The sequence below is a fragment of the Anabas testudineus genome, chromosome 1 (genome assembly GCF_900324465.2).
Source record: "Anabas testudineus chromosome 1, fAnaTes1.2, whole genome shotgun sequence".
Classification (NCBI taxonomy): Eukaryota; Metazoa; Chordata; class Actinopteri; order Anabantiformes; family Anabantidae; genus Anabas; species Anabas testudineus.
The window spans coordinates 8,046,040-8,059,700 of NC_046610.1; the positions used below are offsets into that span (position 1 = coordinate 8,046,040).

General features: G+C 37.3%; 1 protein-coding gene across 2 annotated transcripts in view; it reads left to right on the forward strand.

The window, feature by feature from the left end:
• The first annotated feature begins 5,538 nt into the window (after nucleotides 1-5,538).
• The window catches only part of fbxw7 (F-box and WD repeat domain containing 7), a 101,363-nt gene continuing 93,240 nt past the window's right edge, over nucleotides 5,539-13,661 (forward strand). For both annotated transcript variants that reach the window (XM_026360116.1, XM_026360117.1), the window contains exon 1: nucleotides 5,539-6,042. The gene's annotated coding sequence lies outside the window, so the exon portion shown is untranslated. The remainder of the gene's footprint in view (nucleotides 6,043-13,661) is intronic.

Here is a 13,661-nt window from a genome sequence, read left to right on the forward strand (position 1 = left end):
TGCAAGTAGCATGACTCTACTCTGGGTTAATGGATGGGAAATGTTAGTCACAGAGTGGCTCATCCACTTTGGTCTGTCAATCCATCAATGATCCTTCAATGACTGGTTCTCTGGATTTTCCTTTAGTGCAAAGGTTGACAAACATTTATTTGGGTGAAATTGAAACTATGAAATGCCATAAGGTATAGTGTAGTTATTCAAGGTGCTCAGAGGATGGATACGATTGATTTTGACAGTGCTGTGACTTTATAGCGCCAGCAGCATCTTCAAGTTTTGTTTTTATTTTCCATAAAATATCTTGACATTTACACAAAGAACAGGCAAAAACATTTGTCACAATCAGTAAAACACTTATGAGATTTGATACACACATTTACATTCCCCTCAGGATGACTTCTGAGTACTATGGTGATGTCCTAACTTCACTAGCCCCATCATCAGGTTAAAATTTTAATATAAAGGAACTAGACAATCCAGTGTGCAGATAGAAAAGAGGCTTCCAGCAGGTGATTACCATCCCTTTTGGCAGCCGTTGGACCAGGATCCTTCTCTGACACTTCAAAATACCAATCTAGGTCGTACTCACTTGATGCCACTATGCCCGTGCACTTACTAATTAAGATTATAAACATTATACCTGCTTAACATGACTTTGTTAGCATTGTCAGCCTCTCAGAGTTACTAGGATGGCTGTACTCATGTCTCAGGCTGTCTGTATGCGCAGTCACTACATTTGTTGCTTTTACATGTATGCATGTATATAAGCAAATACATTTTATTTGAACTTAGAGTAAGTAAAATGCAAACCTATAAAGGGCTTTTATTCATAACACCGTAAATACAAAACAGCAGTGTTAATGAATGAGTGTAATTCATCTGTCCACCATCTGTTTCTGTGATTGTACGCCCTCTGTTTCAGCTGTGTTCCTCATGTAAACTCACTGATGAGTCTATTCTACTTTCCTCTTTGAACTTTTGCCAAAAACTGATGGAATTCATACCGGGGAAAGGTCTGAGGCGGCAAGGACACAAGATCCACGCAAACCAATGAATACAAATGAGAAATAAGTCTCTTGTTCAATTTTCTCCTGCTTTTCAACCTCTTTCTCATTAGATTTCCAGACGGCAGTTTGGTCTGTCACTACACAATGTCTGCAGCGTCACTGCTGTCTGGCTCGTTTGACACTGGTGACTAAACATTGGCATTTTCATAATCAACATAACTAGCGCTTTAGGAGAAACTGAATTACTGTTTTCACAGGGATATCAAGCCTGTTGCACTTGTCTGGCTTTTGTTTGGTACTCTAGTTTGGAGCATCATACTAAAAGGCTTGTCCATGTTTTATCTCTTAAAAATAAGCTCTGTTTCAAATTTTAGAACAACAGAGGCCTTCTAACATGCTTTTATTTTCTCCAGTGCTTTGATTGTTGCAACAGCTTCTTCACTTGTCTTAACCAATAAACTACTGACAGGCCACGGACTGCACAGAGCTCAGCTGCCTGTCATCAGAACATCAGTGTTGGAGCTTGTTTACACTGGCTTCCAGTTCAGGATTGAGTTTACAATTGCATTAATTACAATTAAAGGAGAATTTCACCAATTTTACATGTCAAAGTGAGTCAACTGATCATAACTTGTGAAGCAGTTATATAACATCTCCTGTGACACTAGTGAGTTTCACTGTAGAAAGGTTTGGATTCAATACTTTCGGACTAATGTTGGAGACTAAAAGTCAACATATTTTAACCTCTGCTCATCGGTTTTAACAGTTCTTCTCTAAGTATCTAACAAAATCATATGAAACTGGGGAAATGTATTACTACTAATATTACTTAACTCTTCGTGGCCAGCTTTCTTTCTGACCCTAAAATCCTGTATGAGCTTGTACATAGCTTGAAATCCCTGAGCAGAGGTCTTTATCTTCTCACAGGCTTAAAATGGGGACAGTCAGAGTTTTTGTAGCTTTAGAGCCTTGAGACTCCAGCTGAATCAAAATCGTGTTCCTACAATTATATTATTATCTTATATGTTGTTTTTATATTTTGTTATGATTTAATTCTGGTGCAGTTTAATATATTTTGTTATCAATTGTGCTTTTATTAGTGTTGGCTGTTTTTTGTTAGTTTTAATACAGCTGAATGGTAGATAGATCAAGCACTCGGTTGATAACACAAAATTGATCATTCAATTATATTTTATCACTAAAACCAGCTGCATTGTCCAGATAGATTGAGTTTGAATATTCTTTGTATTTGTGAGTGATTGTAAACTGAATATTGTAACCTACGAATTCACTGACATCACATAGACCAAACAATTTATCCATTAATGAAGAAGCAATCTGCAGATTTGCAGGTGTTTTTTTTCTTGCTGTGTAGACAGTTCGTGAAAATGGTGCCAAATTCAAGCTAAACTGGTTTATAAGTAAAGCAATAAAAGGCAGAAAAGCTTTTTATGAAACAATATATGATAGTTAATGTACTGATCAGCTGCTCTATAGGAATGTGGGAGTATATGTACACTTATTTTGATTAAAGGCACGTATGTCACAGTGAATAGACATGGGACGTGATCCTCTACAAGACACATTCATAACATCATATTTCCATATTTCTACCACCTCCATTTCACAGCCGCACCAGCAGCTGTGTTTGTTTGCCTTCAAGAGCTGTGATGTTACAGAGCATCGTCTGTCTGCCACAATCATCACATTCAGTCATTCTTGGGCAATATTTGAGTGGAAAACAGAATACCCCAGGGAATCTGTGTGTGGGAGAGTGTGTGTTTGTATCATTACAGAAGACTATTACTTCACAATAGTTTGAGTTTTATCCTTTGTAGAGTCACAATGAGCAACTTGAACCATGTGAAACTTTTCACTGCTTCTTATGAAAGGTTGCTCTTTGTGCCATTTGGAGAATATTTGATAGAGTGTGATAGGGCTGTAGCTACTACTGAGAACACAGAGGTCATGTCCTCGTCTTTATGGGAATTAGCATTTTATAATTTAGTGTTGCACATGGCGGGATTTTTAAAGGCACACTGTCAATTGTTTTAAGCGTGATCAGTCTGGTGCCATAAAGAATGAGTTGAATAATAATTTTAATGTCATTTAAAGCGTTTTGAAAATGTAACATTGACGATGATTTAACAAAAAAATCTGCAAACTTCAAATCGTAATTAGAATTAACAACTGATCAGGTAAACAAACAAACACAAACCACAGATCTAGTTTCATTTACATTTTCCCAGTCTGAGGAGCCGGTTTAAAGTCTGTTTGTACCAGAATCCAGACAAAGACAACATGCAAGACTGCATTAGATCATGTATATGGCAATATGGACTGAAATGGAGATTAACTTTCATCATGGTTCATATTGGCAGGTGGATTTCGTGCAGCACTTACAGTAAGGCAGACCGGACTGTTGTAGTCTCTAACAGTTTTAACCCTCACAGATGTTCATGGGTAAGGACTAAAAGAATGATTTTGCAAATGTATGCAGCCGAAATGAGGTTCTGCTATGGGGAGGCCAGGCTCAGCCTAAGGTTTTGGAGTTTGGACATCCAGAAGGAACTCTGAGTAGAACCACAGCTTTTTCTCATCAGATGAAGCCAGTTAAAGTGGCTAAAGATGATCTGATCATCAAGAAGGATTTCTTCAAACTATTTGTTTCTGGAGAGTTTTCTTAAACAATACTTTCCAGGATATCTGCTAATATAATGTATGTGAATATTGAGTTTTTTTAAAGAAACTTAATTTTATTTTATTCTTAATTATGTTCGGTTTAAGTTAAAAGTCTTTAAGTCACAAAAATAGAAATGTTTAAAATATACAATTATAGCATACAGCATACAGTATATTTATATAAGGTAATTCAGAATTAGAGATGTCAATACATTTAGATATGCATTGTCTATAATTATGACTAATTATTACTTTTCTGCCAAGAATAGCACATTTTTTCCATTTCTTTCTAATAAAATATGGGATCATCTTATTCTTTTTGCTTCAAAAATCACTTCACTTCACTGTTTTAGACCTTTGTGTTGACAACAAAAATAATGAAATAAATTGGATCAATTAATAAATTAAAAAAGATATATCTAAATTTAATTAGTGGAAAAATATGATCTAATATTCCTCATTTGTGTTTATTCAGTATATTTGTTAATCTCAGAAAAATGATGACTAACACAGCAGTTAAAAATTACATTAATGGCAAACTGAAAGCTGCTTTCAATCCTATTTTACTGCATTTAGTAACAAAGTGAGGATATTTACAGTCTTCCTTTGTTTCCTCTGCCTGTTTTCAGTTTTCATTGACCAGATGCCAGCTTCAATTCCACACTTCTCAGCATCTCATGTTTGGTGCTTAGTGATATCTCAGGGTTTCAGGCTCTCCCTGGAGGATCCAGATACAGGGCATGAAAATGGCCATGAGCCAAGTTAACCATAGCTGGCACTGCCGGGCAGCAGCAGCAGGAGCAGCAGACTAATCCATGAAGCTTGCTCAGACGAGGTTCAATATGCTGGGAAGAATTTGATTTAGGTTTTCATCTGCCATTATTTGTGACTCACCATGCAAATTTAGATTTGGAGCCCTGTGTTATTTTTTTCTTTTTTTTCAAAACCTAATCAAAATATATTTTCAGTTTCCATTTGTTATTATAAAAATGTTAAAAGTGTAATTAAATGCCAAATCTCTACTTTATTCAAATTGCTTCAAACATGATTTTATTACATTTTAACTAACGTTATTTTTTAAAACAATGTTCTAATGCATTCATTTAAAGACAATGGCCTCTGCATGGGAAATGTATAGATAAATAAAGTTGTTTTGTCTTGCCTTGGATTATTTATTATGTTGTGACTCATCTTATGAAATACGTTTTAAAGATACATTTAGAAATGAAACCTTCAGAAACTGGCACTGACTTTGTACTGATACAAAACTGACACACTGTATTTTTATTATGAATATATGAAGAATTTCCTTCTCTGCTAATGTCACTGCTGGTAGAAGTACACAAATCATGTATGGTGTGGAAGTACTCTGTTACAAGTAAAAGTCTTGCATTCAAAATATACTGTTTAAGGGAAATGGCTCACTTCACATCAATGAATATTGTTTTATTTGATTAGTATTTGTGATATATTATTGTTCCCAGCACTTCAGTGTTGTGATTGGGAATGATTATATACACTGTTTTAAACATACTGTATGTTTTGAATCTAACTTTTTATTACTTTACACACTGCTATGTAGTTTGTGAATTTATTATTTTAAGCAATGTTTTATTTAATTAATTAATTTAATAGCTATATTGGATACTAATACATTTTAAAAGACAATTTTAAGCATAACTATACGTGTGTTTTTTAGCAGTAAATGATACAAATGTCATCATATCTATCTATATATTATCTGTCTATTGTAATTTCCCATGGAAGTCATCCAAAGAGCTTTTTCATTACATCACATTTAAGCGCCCACTAGCAAACAAAAACGTGCCATCATCATATCGCGACAGCCATTCTCTCCAGTCGGTGGAGAGTCAGAAGACGAACAAACCTGGCGGTTGTTGAGGAGGCTGTGAACTACAGGTTTCCCATAACTAAGTCGTTTTTTTGTCTCCGTGGATGTGCTTTCGCTTTTCTAATAGTCGATGGCCGTCGTATGTCGCTCAGTAAGGGAACAGAGTTAAAAGGTCGACCAACAGACTCGTCAATCTTATAGAGCAGCTAACGTTAGCGGTGTTGTACTAGCCAGCTAACATTACACGAACTTGGTTTGTTGGTTGCCCGTAGAGGCTAACGTTAGTTAGCTGGGCTTGCTAACGTGCTAACGTGTAAGATATCTAGGTTCAAGCACCGACTGCTGCTGGTGGAAAATCAAGAGACTAAGAAGGAGCGTTATATACCTCATCGGAGCCTCCAGCGTTAGCTTCTTCAGGCTCCAAAGGATATCTCCGTTTGGATACACCACCCAAAGGAACCACAGGGGAGGCCTGCTATCCTTCTCCATCTTCACAATTCTGAGGTAAATATAGTGTAAAATAACAAAGTGCAAGATCACAACTGTGAAATATTCCACTAATGGACCAGTGGTAAGGGGCCTAGCATTAGCCAGCTAACTGCTAACACATACATTGCTTATTAGCTAGCTGTGCTAGCATTGCTAACGCTAACGCACTTCTGTTGATGTGGAGCTTGTTGGCGAAATGAAAGAAGTTCAAGTTTAAGATTCAGCTCGCTGTGATTGAACGCACTGTGCTTTAGTTTCACCAGCTAAAACTTTAAACTGGCAGAGTTTGTGTATTGGCTGACTGAGGTGCCAGCACTGTGCCTTTTAAACAAACTGAGTCAAAAGATGCAAACTGTGACAAGTCCACAGCGCATGCAACACACTGAGTATACGAAGCGCTTCGGTGCGAAAGGTGTGATGTTTTTATTTTGGTCATAGTGTTCAAAAGATATGTGTAGGTGTGATTTAGCAAATAGGCTGTTTTCTTAGCTGTTCAGGCTTTAACTTATTACCTGCCTGATGCACCCATGCGAACTTTGTTTATGGCTCAGTTTTCGACTCCGTAAAATACACATATTTAAGTGTAGAGACACAGATGACAACAGTTACCGGGACAGAAACAATCATCACTCTTTAATAGCTCTTGAGGGATACAAACTGCTCTGATTTTATAAATTACCCAAGGAACAAGTGTTCTCTAAAAGAAGGCACTTCTAGTTTGAGCAATGTTGGACTGACTGAACAAGATGCACAATTTATTGGCTTTTACGTGTCAAAACCTGTGTAGACCAATATAAATAGACTGCAAAATAAATTCAGCCTTTATGAATGCTATTATTAGCATTGCAGCTAACCTATCTTTATTGTTGTTTGACTAACCATAACAGCTTTAGTTATAATGCTCCATTTTGGAGACTGGTTAGAGATGTTGAATAGTATCATGTTATACCAAGGGATGTTTCTACCCTCATTGCCCATATAAATGGGGTTAACAAAATATTAGAAAAATAAAGAAACAAACGTCTCATAAACTAGAAACAGACTTTATGTCTAGTTTCATAAACAAGAGGATGAACTAGACTCACAGTTCAATCTGTTCTTGGAACTGTTAGTACTAGACCTTTTAGGGACGACCTTGACTCAGTTGGTAGTGACAGTTCTCTAAGAACCTCAGAGTTGGTGGTTTGATTCATGGTTCCCCCTGATCCCTGAATGTTGAAACCTGGATAAGGTATTTAAATGCCATAGTATTCAGACTTTTACTGGAGAACTCCACAAATATATTCTATCTTTCATTGCAGTGCTTTCAGTGAAAATAGATTTCTGATACCAAGATGTGATGTTTGCATGTGCAATATATAAACAGGACTCTTAACAGAACACACTCCCTTTCAGTTGGAGTTTGACACCATCCCTTCATATATGGGCATCCACATTTGTGGGAGAATATTTCTGCGAAACTACAGAACTGCCTAGAAGAACATTAGATAAGTAATAAAGTTTCAGTTTCACTTCTCTCCACACCCTAATTCTCTTAGCTGACCATATGGTGTCTTGTGCTGTCAAGTCTGGAAGCCAACTAAATTAAATGCCACTAACCCTGAAATAAATGACAGTTCACAAAATAAGTGTCCAACCCATGATAAATCCAGGTCAGGAGGACTGTTATGACGTCAGGTCAAATGACAAATGTTGACTCATTCACATGCACAGTGAACACAGGTATAAACCACATCACTCTGCAGGAGAATACTACACCGTGTGCACCCTACCTACTGGTTAACAGCAGTTACTTGACCTCTCAGGTCTGAGTCTTTGCTGTAATAACTAGTTCAAAAAAACAGATACCTCTTAGTGCTGAAATCAAGAGTGAAAACTAGTGTCTTGGATCAGAGACTGGATGTTGTTTGGGCCAGACAACCACTTGAACTCATCATGTATGTGTTGTCATGAGGGAAGAGCAGTACAGTTAGCTTTTGAGTCTCATGCTGGCTCTGATTCTCAGAACATGCATATTCTACATTTGGGAACAGTGTCAGAAGAGTCCTGCCTTGTGCATGCTTATGGCAGCGTGGCAGAAAAAAACGTTTTAATAGCTTTAATCACTTAGATTATAAAAGTGCACCTGTAGAGTTGGTTTTATTTTAAACTTGAAATCCATGTAATGCCCAGAATCACACTGTGTACATATTGTGTCACACATACTTTACTCTGTACTTGTTAAATTCCACCTACCTCAACAAGTACAGTAGTTGTCTTTGTAAGTAGGTAGATGATTTTAAAACACATTTCTGTGTAAAGAGAAAACCATAGCATTAAGTTCACTTAAGCTTAAAGGCATTTTGTCTTGTTTACACTTGTTTTCTGGTGTTTTTAAGCACTATGCATTGAAACATGCTTTGGGCAGCCTTTTGTCTAATTGATAAAATGGTACACATTTGCAATTTGTTGTTTGTAACTAATACTAGACATCTGGCCGAGTTTGTGGAAGTTTGGTAATGTGCTTTTATCAGCTCTTCTGTTACAAACAACAGTATTGAGTATTCATCAAAATTAGGTTCTAATGCCATATTATTTCTTGCTATGAAATCAGGCTATCTAAATATAAACCCTAACTTTGTCTCTAAAACACCACTTATATGTATGCATATCCTCTGAAGAGATTATAAAAGGGATCCATTGAGAACAAGATCTCACATGCTCCTGAAAATAAGACTGTTCGCTTGATTTAAAGCCAACAGAAAATAACCACTTTGTTTACTTGGGTTTAGCCTTTTCCTTAATAAAGCAGTAATGCACTGTAGCTGATTTGAAAATCACTTTAAAAAATTGAACATATATCGTTGTGTTGACAAATGTTCCTTCATCACAGTGGTAAAATAGGTGAAGGTTGAACATGAGTACACAGACTTTCTTGGCAGAATTAATGGCAGATTTTCAGTTCACATGGATCAGTGTGATGAAATACTATTTTCTGGCTGTGATTATCACTGCAAGACCTTGGAGAGTTATAGATGAGGGGTATCCTAGACTTTGTTTGCAGAAAGTCTCACATTCCCACAGTCCTGACTGTTGCTGTTACTGACCCTGTGGCCTTCCAATACCATTCTCATATATATATGGACAGTGAGATTTCCTGGCTTTGAAGTTTGTATTGACGCAACATTAGAGGTCAGATTGAGATTGGCTCTTAAGGATGAAATGGTGGGCAGTGTTTCAGCTGGCAGACACTCTAACAGACTAGAGAGATCTTAGGTGCTCTACACTGAACTGTTTAAAAAACAAAGCTCAGTTGTGATCTACACACTACAAATAATTGCTGAGACATTGTTTATCAGACTTTTTTTGTCAAGCTGATATTTCATTTAGGCAACCACATATGCCTTCCAATGTTAACCTAGTTAAAAAACATGTACCATGTAATACTGGGCTATTGGGAAAATTGGAACCATGTAAAAGTTTTTTTGGATTTCTCCTCTGTTTTCTCCAGATATAAACTGCAGGTTTCATTTGTACTCTGACCCTCATCACCGCTAAGTCTAAAGTAGGCCTGGGGAGGGGAGAGTGCTGACAGAGTTGTAGCCTTTATATACAGTAGATAGTAGAAATGGACAGAAAACACAGGGGAAACTTGCTGCTGGGGTTACCCCATAGACATTAATTATTCACATTATCAGTTGAGAAGTCCCTGAGTCAAATCTCATTTCGTCTTTTGAATCACTGCGTATTTTTTGTGGCGTCACTGTAATTTATGCCAACTACAAAAGTGACTGTAACAGTACCCCCTTTCAAACAGAAAAGTGTCCCCCTCTTACAGGCGCCTTTGTCCATTTACACTGCACTTTAAACCACCACCCTAAAGGTACTCTGGTGAGTGTTTTATACAGGCAACTGAGACCCTGGCTGCAGCGGTGTGATGTTTAATGTGACAAATAACACTCATTTTGGATATGCATCACCTTCAAAACATTACCGACGAATGAACCATCATATGCTTTTGCTAGTTTTGCAAGTTTTAGACATGATTTGGAATCAAACACGGTTAATGGTTGGAACATGATCATAAGCTATTATGGTCACAGATTCAGTTTCCTGCAGCAATGTGTGGGTGATGAGAATCTGAAAGAGAAATGCTACTTTAACTGCTACAGCGGTGCAGCAGGAGCAAATTACTGACTACTTAATGGTTGAATTGGAGTAAGACTAGGGTGGGGTTAATCATAATAATACATGACCAGTAGGATTATTTCACCAAATGATCACCTTCTTCTGCTGCCTTCATCCACTATCACATTGTAGCCAGTGTCCAATTTAGCATTATGTCTGATCACTTCAACAAGTTGTTTGAACGAAGTCCCATGTAAACATTTCAGTTATTAACATACTGATCATGTATGTATGTATGTATGGCAACTGTAGTTTTGTCCCAATCATGTCATTAAAAATAGTACAAGATTTGGTCTCACAATAAATCACCACCAAAATTTCACACCCTTTCCCCCTCTTGACACCAGACGCCACCTTTGCTCTTTCATGCAGGTCGGGGATAAACTTGCCCCAGCTCTGTCACTGCCTCGAGGCGACTTAAAGGAGGGTCCGCATGGATTCCCCATGCTTTTTCTTTTATATAGCACAGCATAACACAGAGGAGGTATACTGGTGCTGTAAAGCTGCCTTGAAGAGCCAGTGTAAAAGGGGCTAAAAATAGACGAGCATGATGGAGTGTGATGCAGAGTGGTATGTCTCTCTTGTCATGGTACAAATATAAAACTGAACTTTAACCAAGCCGCAAAGGTTTTGTTTCTTTGATTGCATTGAAAGCCAAATATTGGGCCTTGAGTAAAGTAGAGACTCAAGTACAGTCAACTTGGAAAATTCTGATTAGGGCGCAGTCCTATTGGAAACAAAGTTCTGTAGACATAATTGGAGTAGGAATGTTGGGATAATATGGTATGCATCTTAACCACTAGTGTGCCAGAATACTTCACTCTGAATCACAGCTAAGAATGAAGGGAAGTGTATCTCTTGGTGAACTAAGAGCTCAAACCAATGCCTCAATAGACAAGTGAAGTAAGGCAAGATTTGGAACGATGAGACCTGGAGCACACAGCTGTAGTGTGTTTTTTAACTAAGCTGCTGCAACTAACATTTTGACATAAAGGAAGAGGAAATGGCAATGGAGACGGTTCCTGCCATACACCGGTGACCCAACACAAACTTAGTGCTAGTGCAAGTTCAAACTTAGTGTGTTAGACATTAGAGCCACTGTAGAGCCACGTCATTATGTCAACATGTACTCATCTGTGTAATGCTACATCCCTGTATGCTTCTCAGCAATGCTAACTTTAAGCACAAAAATAACTACTGTAGTGTTTCTGTATAAGTGTTGTTTCTCTCCTTGCAAGCCTAAATTCACATCCAAACACTCCTGTTCCAACACGCGTTGCTTGATATGATCAATATGTGCAGTGATTATGTTCGATGTGTTTTCATTGTTGTTAAAACAAAATATTAGCTGTTAATGTTCTTTAATGTGTTAGTCTTCTTTAGCTACTGATTAAGACAATGATTCTTAGCCTTTTCAACAAAACTTCAGTTTTGATCAACAGGAATGATGATGTTAGAGCCTGTGGAGAAAGGTGATCACTGAAGAGAGAAATGTTTTTTGTTGAATAGGAGTGTTTTTGTAGTACACCAGGACCTGTGCGACAGTAGTGTCCTTCCAAACCTTTTGAGAGCCAAAACATTGTTTGTTGAGAAATACTGGAACATTTGGACAGAAGAAGAAGAAGGGGAAGAAAAGGAGGTCAGTTGTTCTTCACATTAAGTGGTTTAAGGGATTTGCGTGTTTGATAGTAGTTTGTTGAACATCAGGGTTGAAATTGAGGGCACAAGTTGGGTATACTGGTCAAGGTAGATTTTATGACTTGTTCCTGTTAGAGAGGCTTGACCGGGACTTCAAGTCAATATTATTCTGTTGGGTTAGATTTTCAAGTGGTGAAGCTATAATTTAACTGCAGAGTTTGGATTTAGATGAGAAACAGAAAGTGGGAAGTGTTATTTGAGTCAGTCTTGTTAAACATGTGCCACTTTTTCTCAAGTGACTGAATCATTTTTCAACCACTTTAACAAATTCAGACAATCGGTGGCTTGTTTAAGACAGATGGGCAGATCTAGATGAGTGAAGACAAGCGACGATGATGAGAAAAGAGATGGAAAGCAAACAAGCAAGGACAGAAAGCATAGTGTAGAGGCATATTTAGAGGTGTTGGTTAATGTGGGAATAGAGAAGGAAATAAAACTGTCCTTATAAACCTGAAGAGGAGAACTGGGATGAGATGAGGTGAACAGACCTGATAGAGGTGGTGATATTGTGTGTAGGCGTGGGCACTTGAGAAAAAGAGATCAAGGAAAGGGGAAATTAAAGATCTTTTCTACTGAGAGGTGTAAGTCATCTTGAACAGAGAGGGATCCCCCATCTCCCGTAAATATCACAAAGTGTATTTTAAGGAAAACTTTTGAGTAAGACTGTGGTTCAAGAATGAAGACCAACATGAAGCAGAGCAAAAATAAAGGTTAACTTCTAAGCAGGTCACTCTTGAGGACTTGTATCACTACTGCTTCACTCAAGAAACACTCTCGCTTCTTGTTTATGATATTCTCCAGCTAGTTTGAACAGAAGTTGAAATACAACACACAGATCAAGGAGCTAAGTATGTGAGGACAGTCTGATTACCTTGTGCATTGATTGATTACTTCAATTTAAAATCTGAATCCTGTAGTTATTCTTGTTGGAGATGATTTACTGGGAATAATGAGAGATGTGGCTCAGAAAGACATCAGTTACTTGTTTACATGAGTGTTGACAAAGCAGTTTACAAGAGAAGGCATTAACATGCACTTAGGGAACTAGAGAAAATGGATAATGTGAGCAATCTGGAAATAAATCTAAATGTAGTTAACATGAATACTGGAAAGTGTGTAGTTGTAGAGTGACAGAAGTCTTAAGTAGTAAGACAGACATAGCAGATCACCTTTTTACAATGCAAACTATTTGAATTAAAAAATGCTGTAAAAAGTGACTTTTTTATTTAGACTCTTTCAAGCTACCCCACAATTCCCTACTTCGATTATGGCGTCCAGGTTTCAAGTTTACATGACTATTAAGAAATTAAATTACTCGAGCAAGCCAACTGTAACCAGGTTATTTATTTATTTTACATTCATTGTGAGCATCAAGGCCTCATCTCACACAGGTTAACTTGAAGCTATCAGGGTGGAGGAATATTAAAAATATAACTTTAAAATCTAACAGTCCTAGGAATTTACAATAAAGCACAAAGGAGTCCCCACTGCAACATTATAAAAAGAAATTCTCTGTTTAGGCTTGATTACCTGAGGGGAAACTAAGGTCTTGGAAAATAATGAGGAGAGGAAAGGTTCAGATATGATTGACATGGTGTAAACCCTTTTAAAGTAAGCAATGCATTAAGATGATTGTAGGCCATGATCAGGCTTTATGTGAAGTTGTTAGTGTCACAGTAAACCTCATTGTTGTAATGCCATATATTTAAATCTTAATTCAAGACCTTTTCTGGCTACACAATTTTTCTGCACCTTCAGGCACTAATATA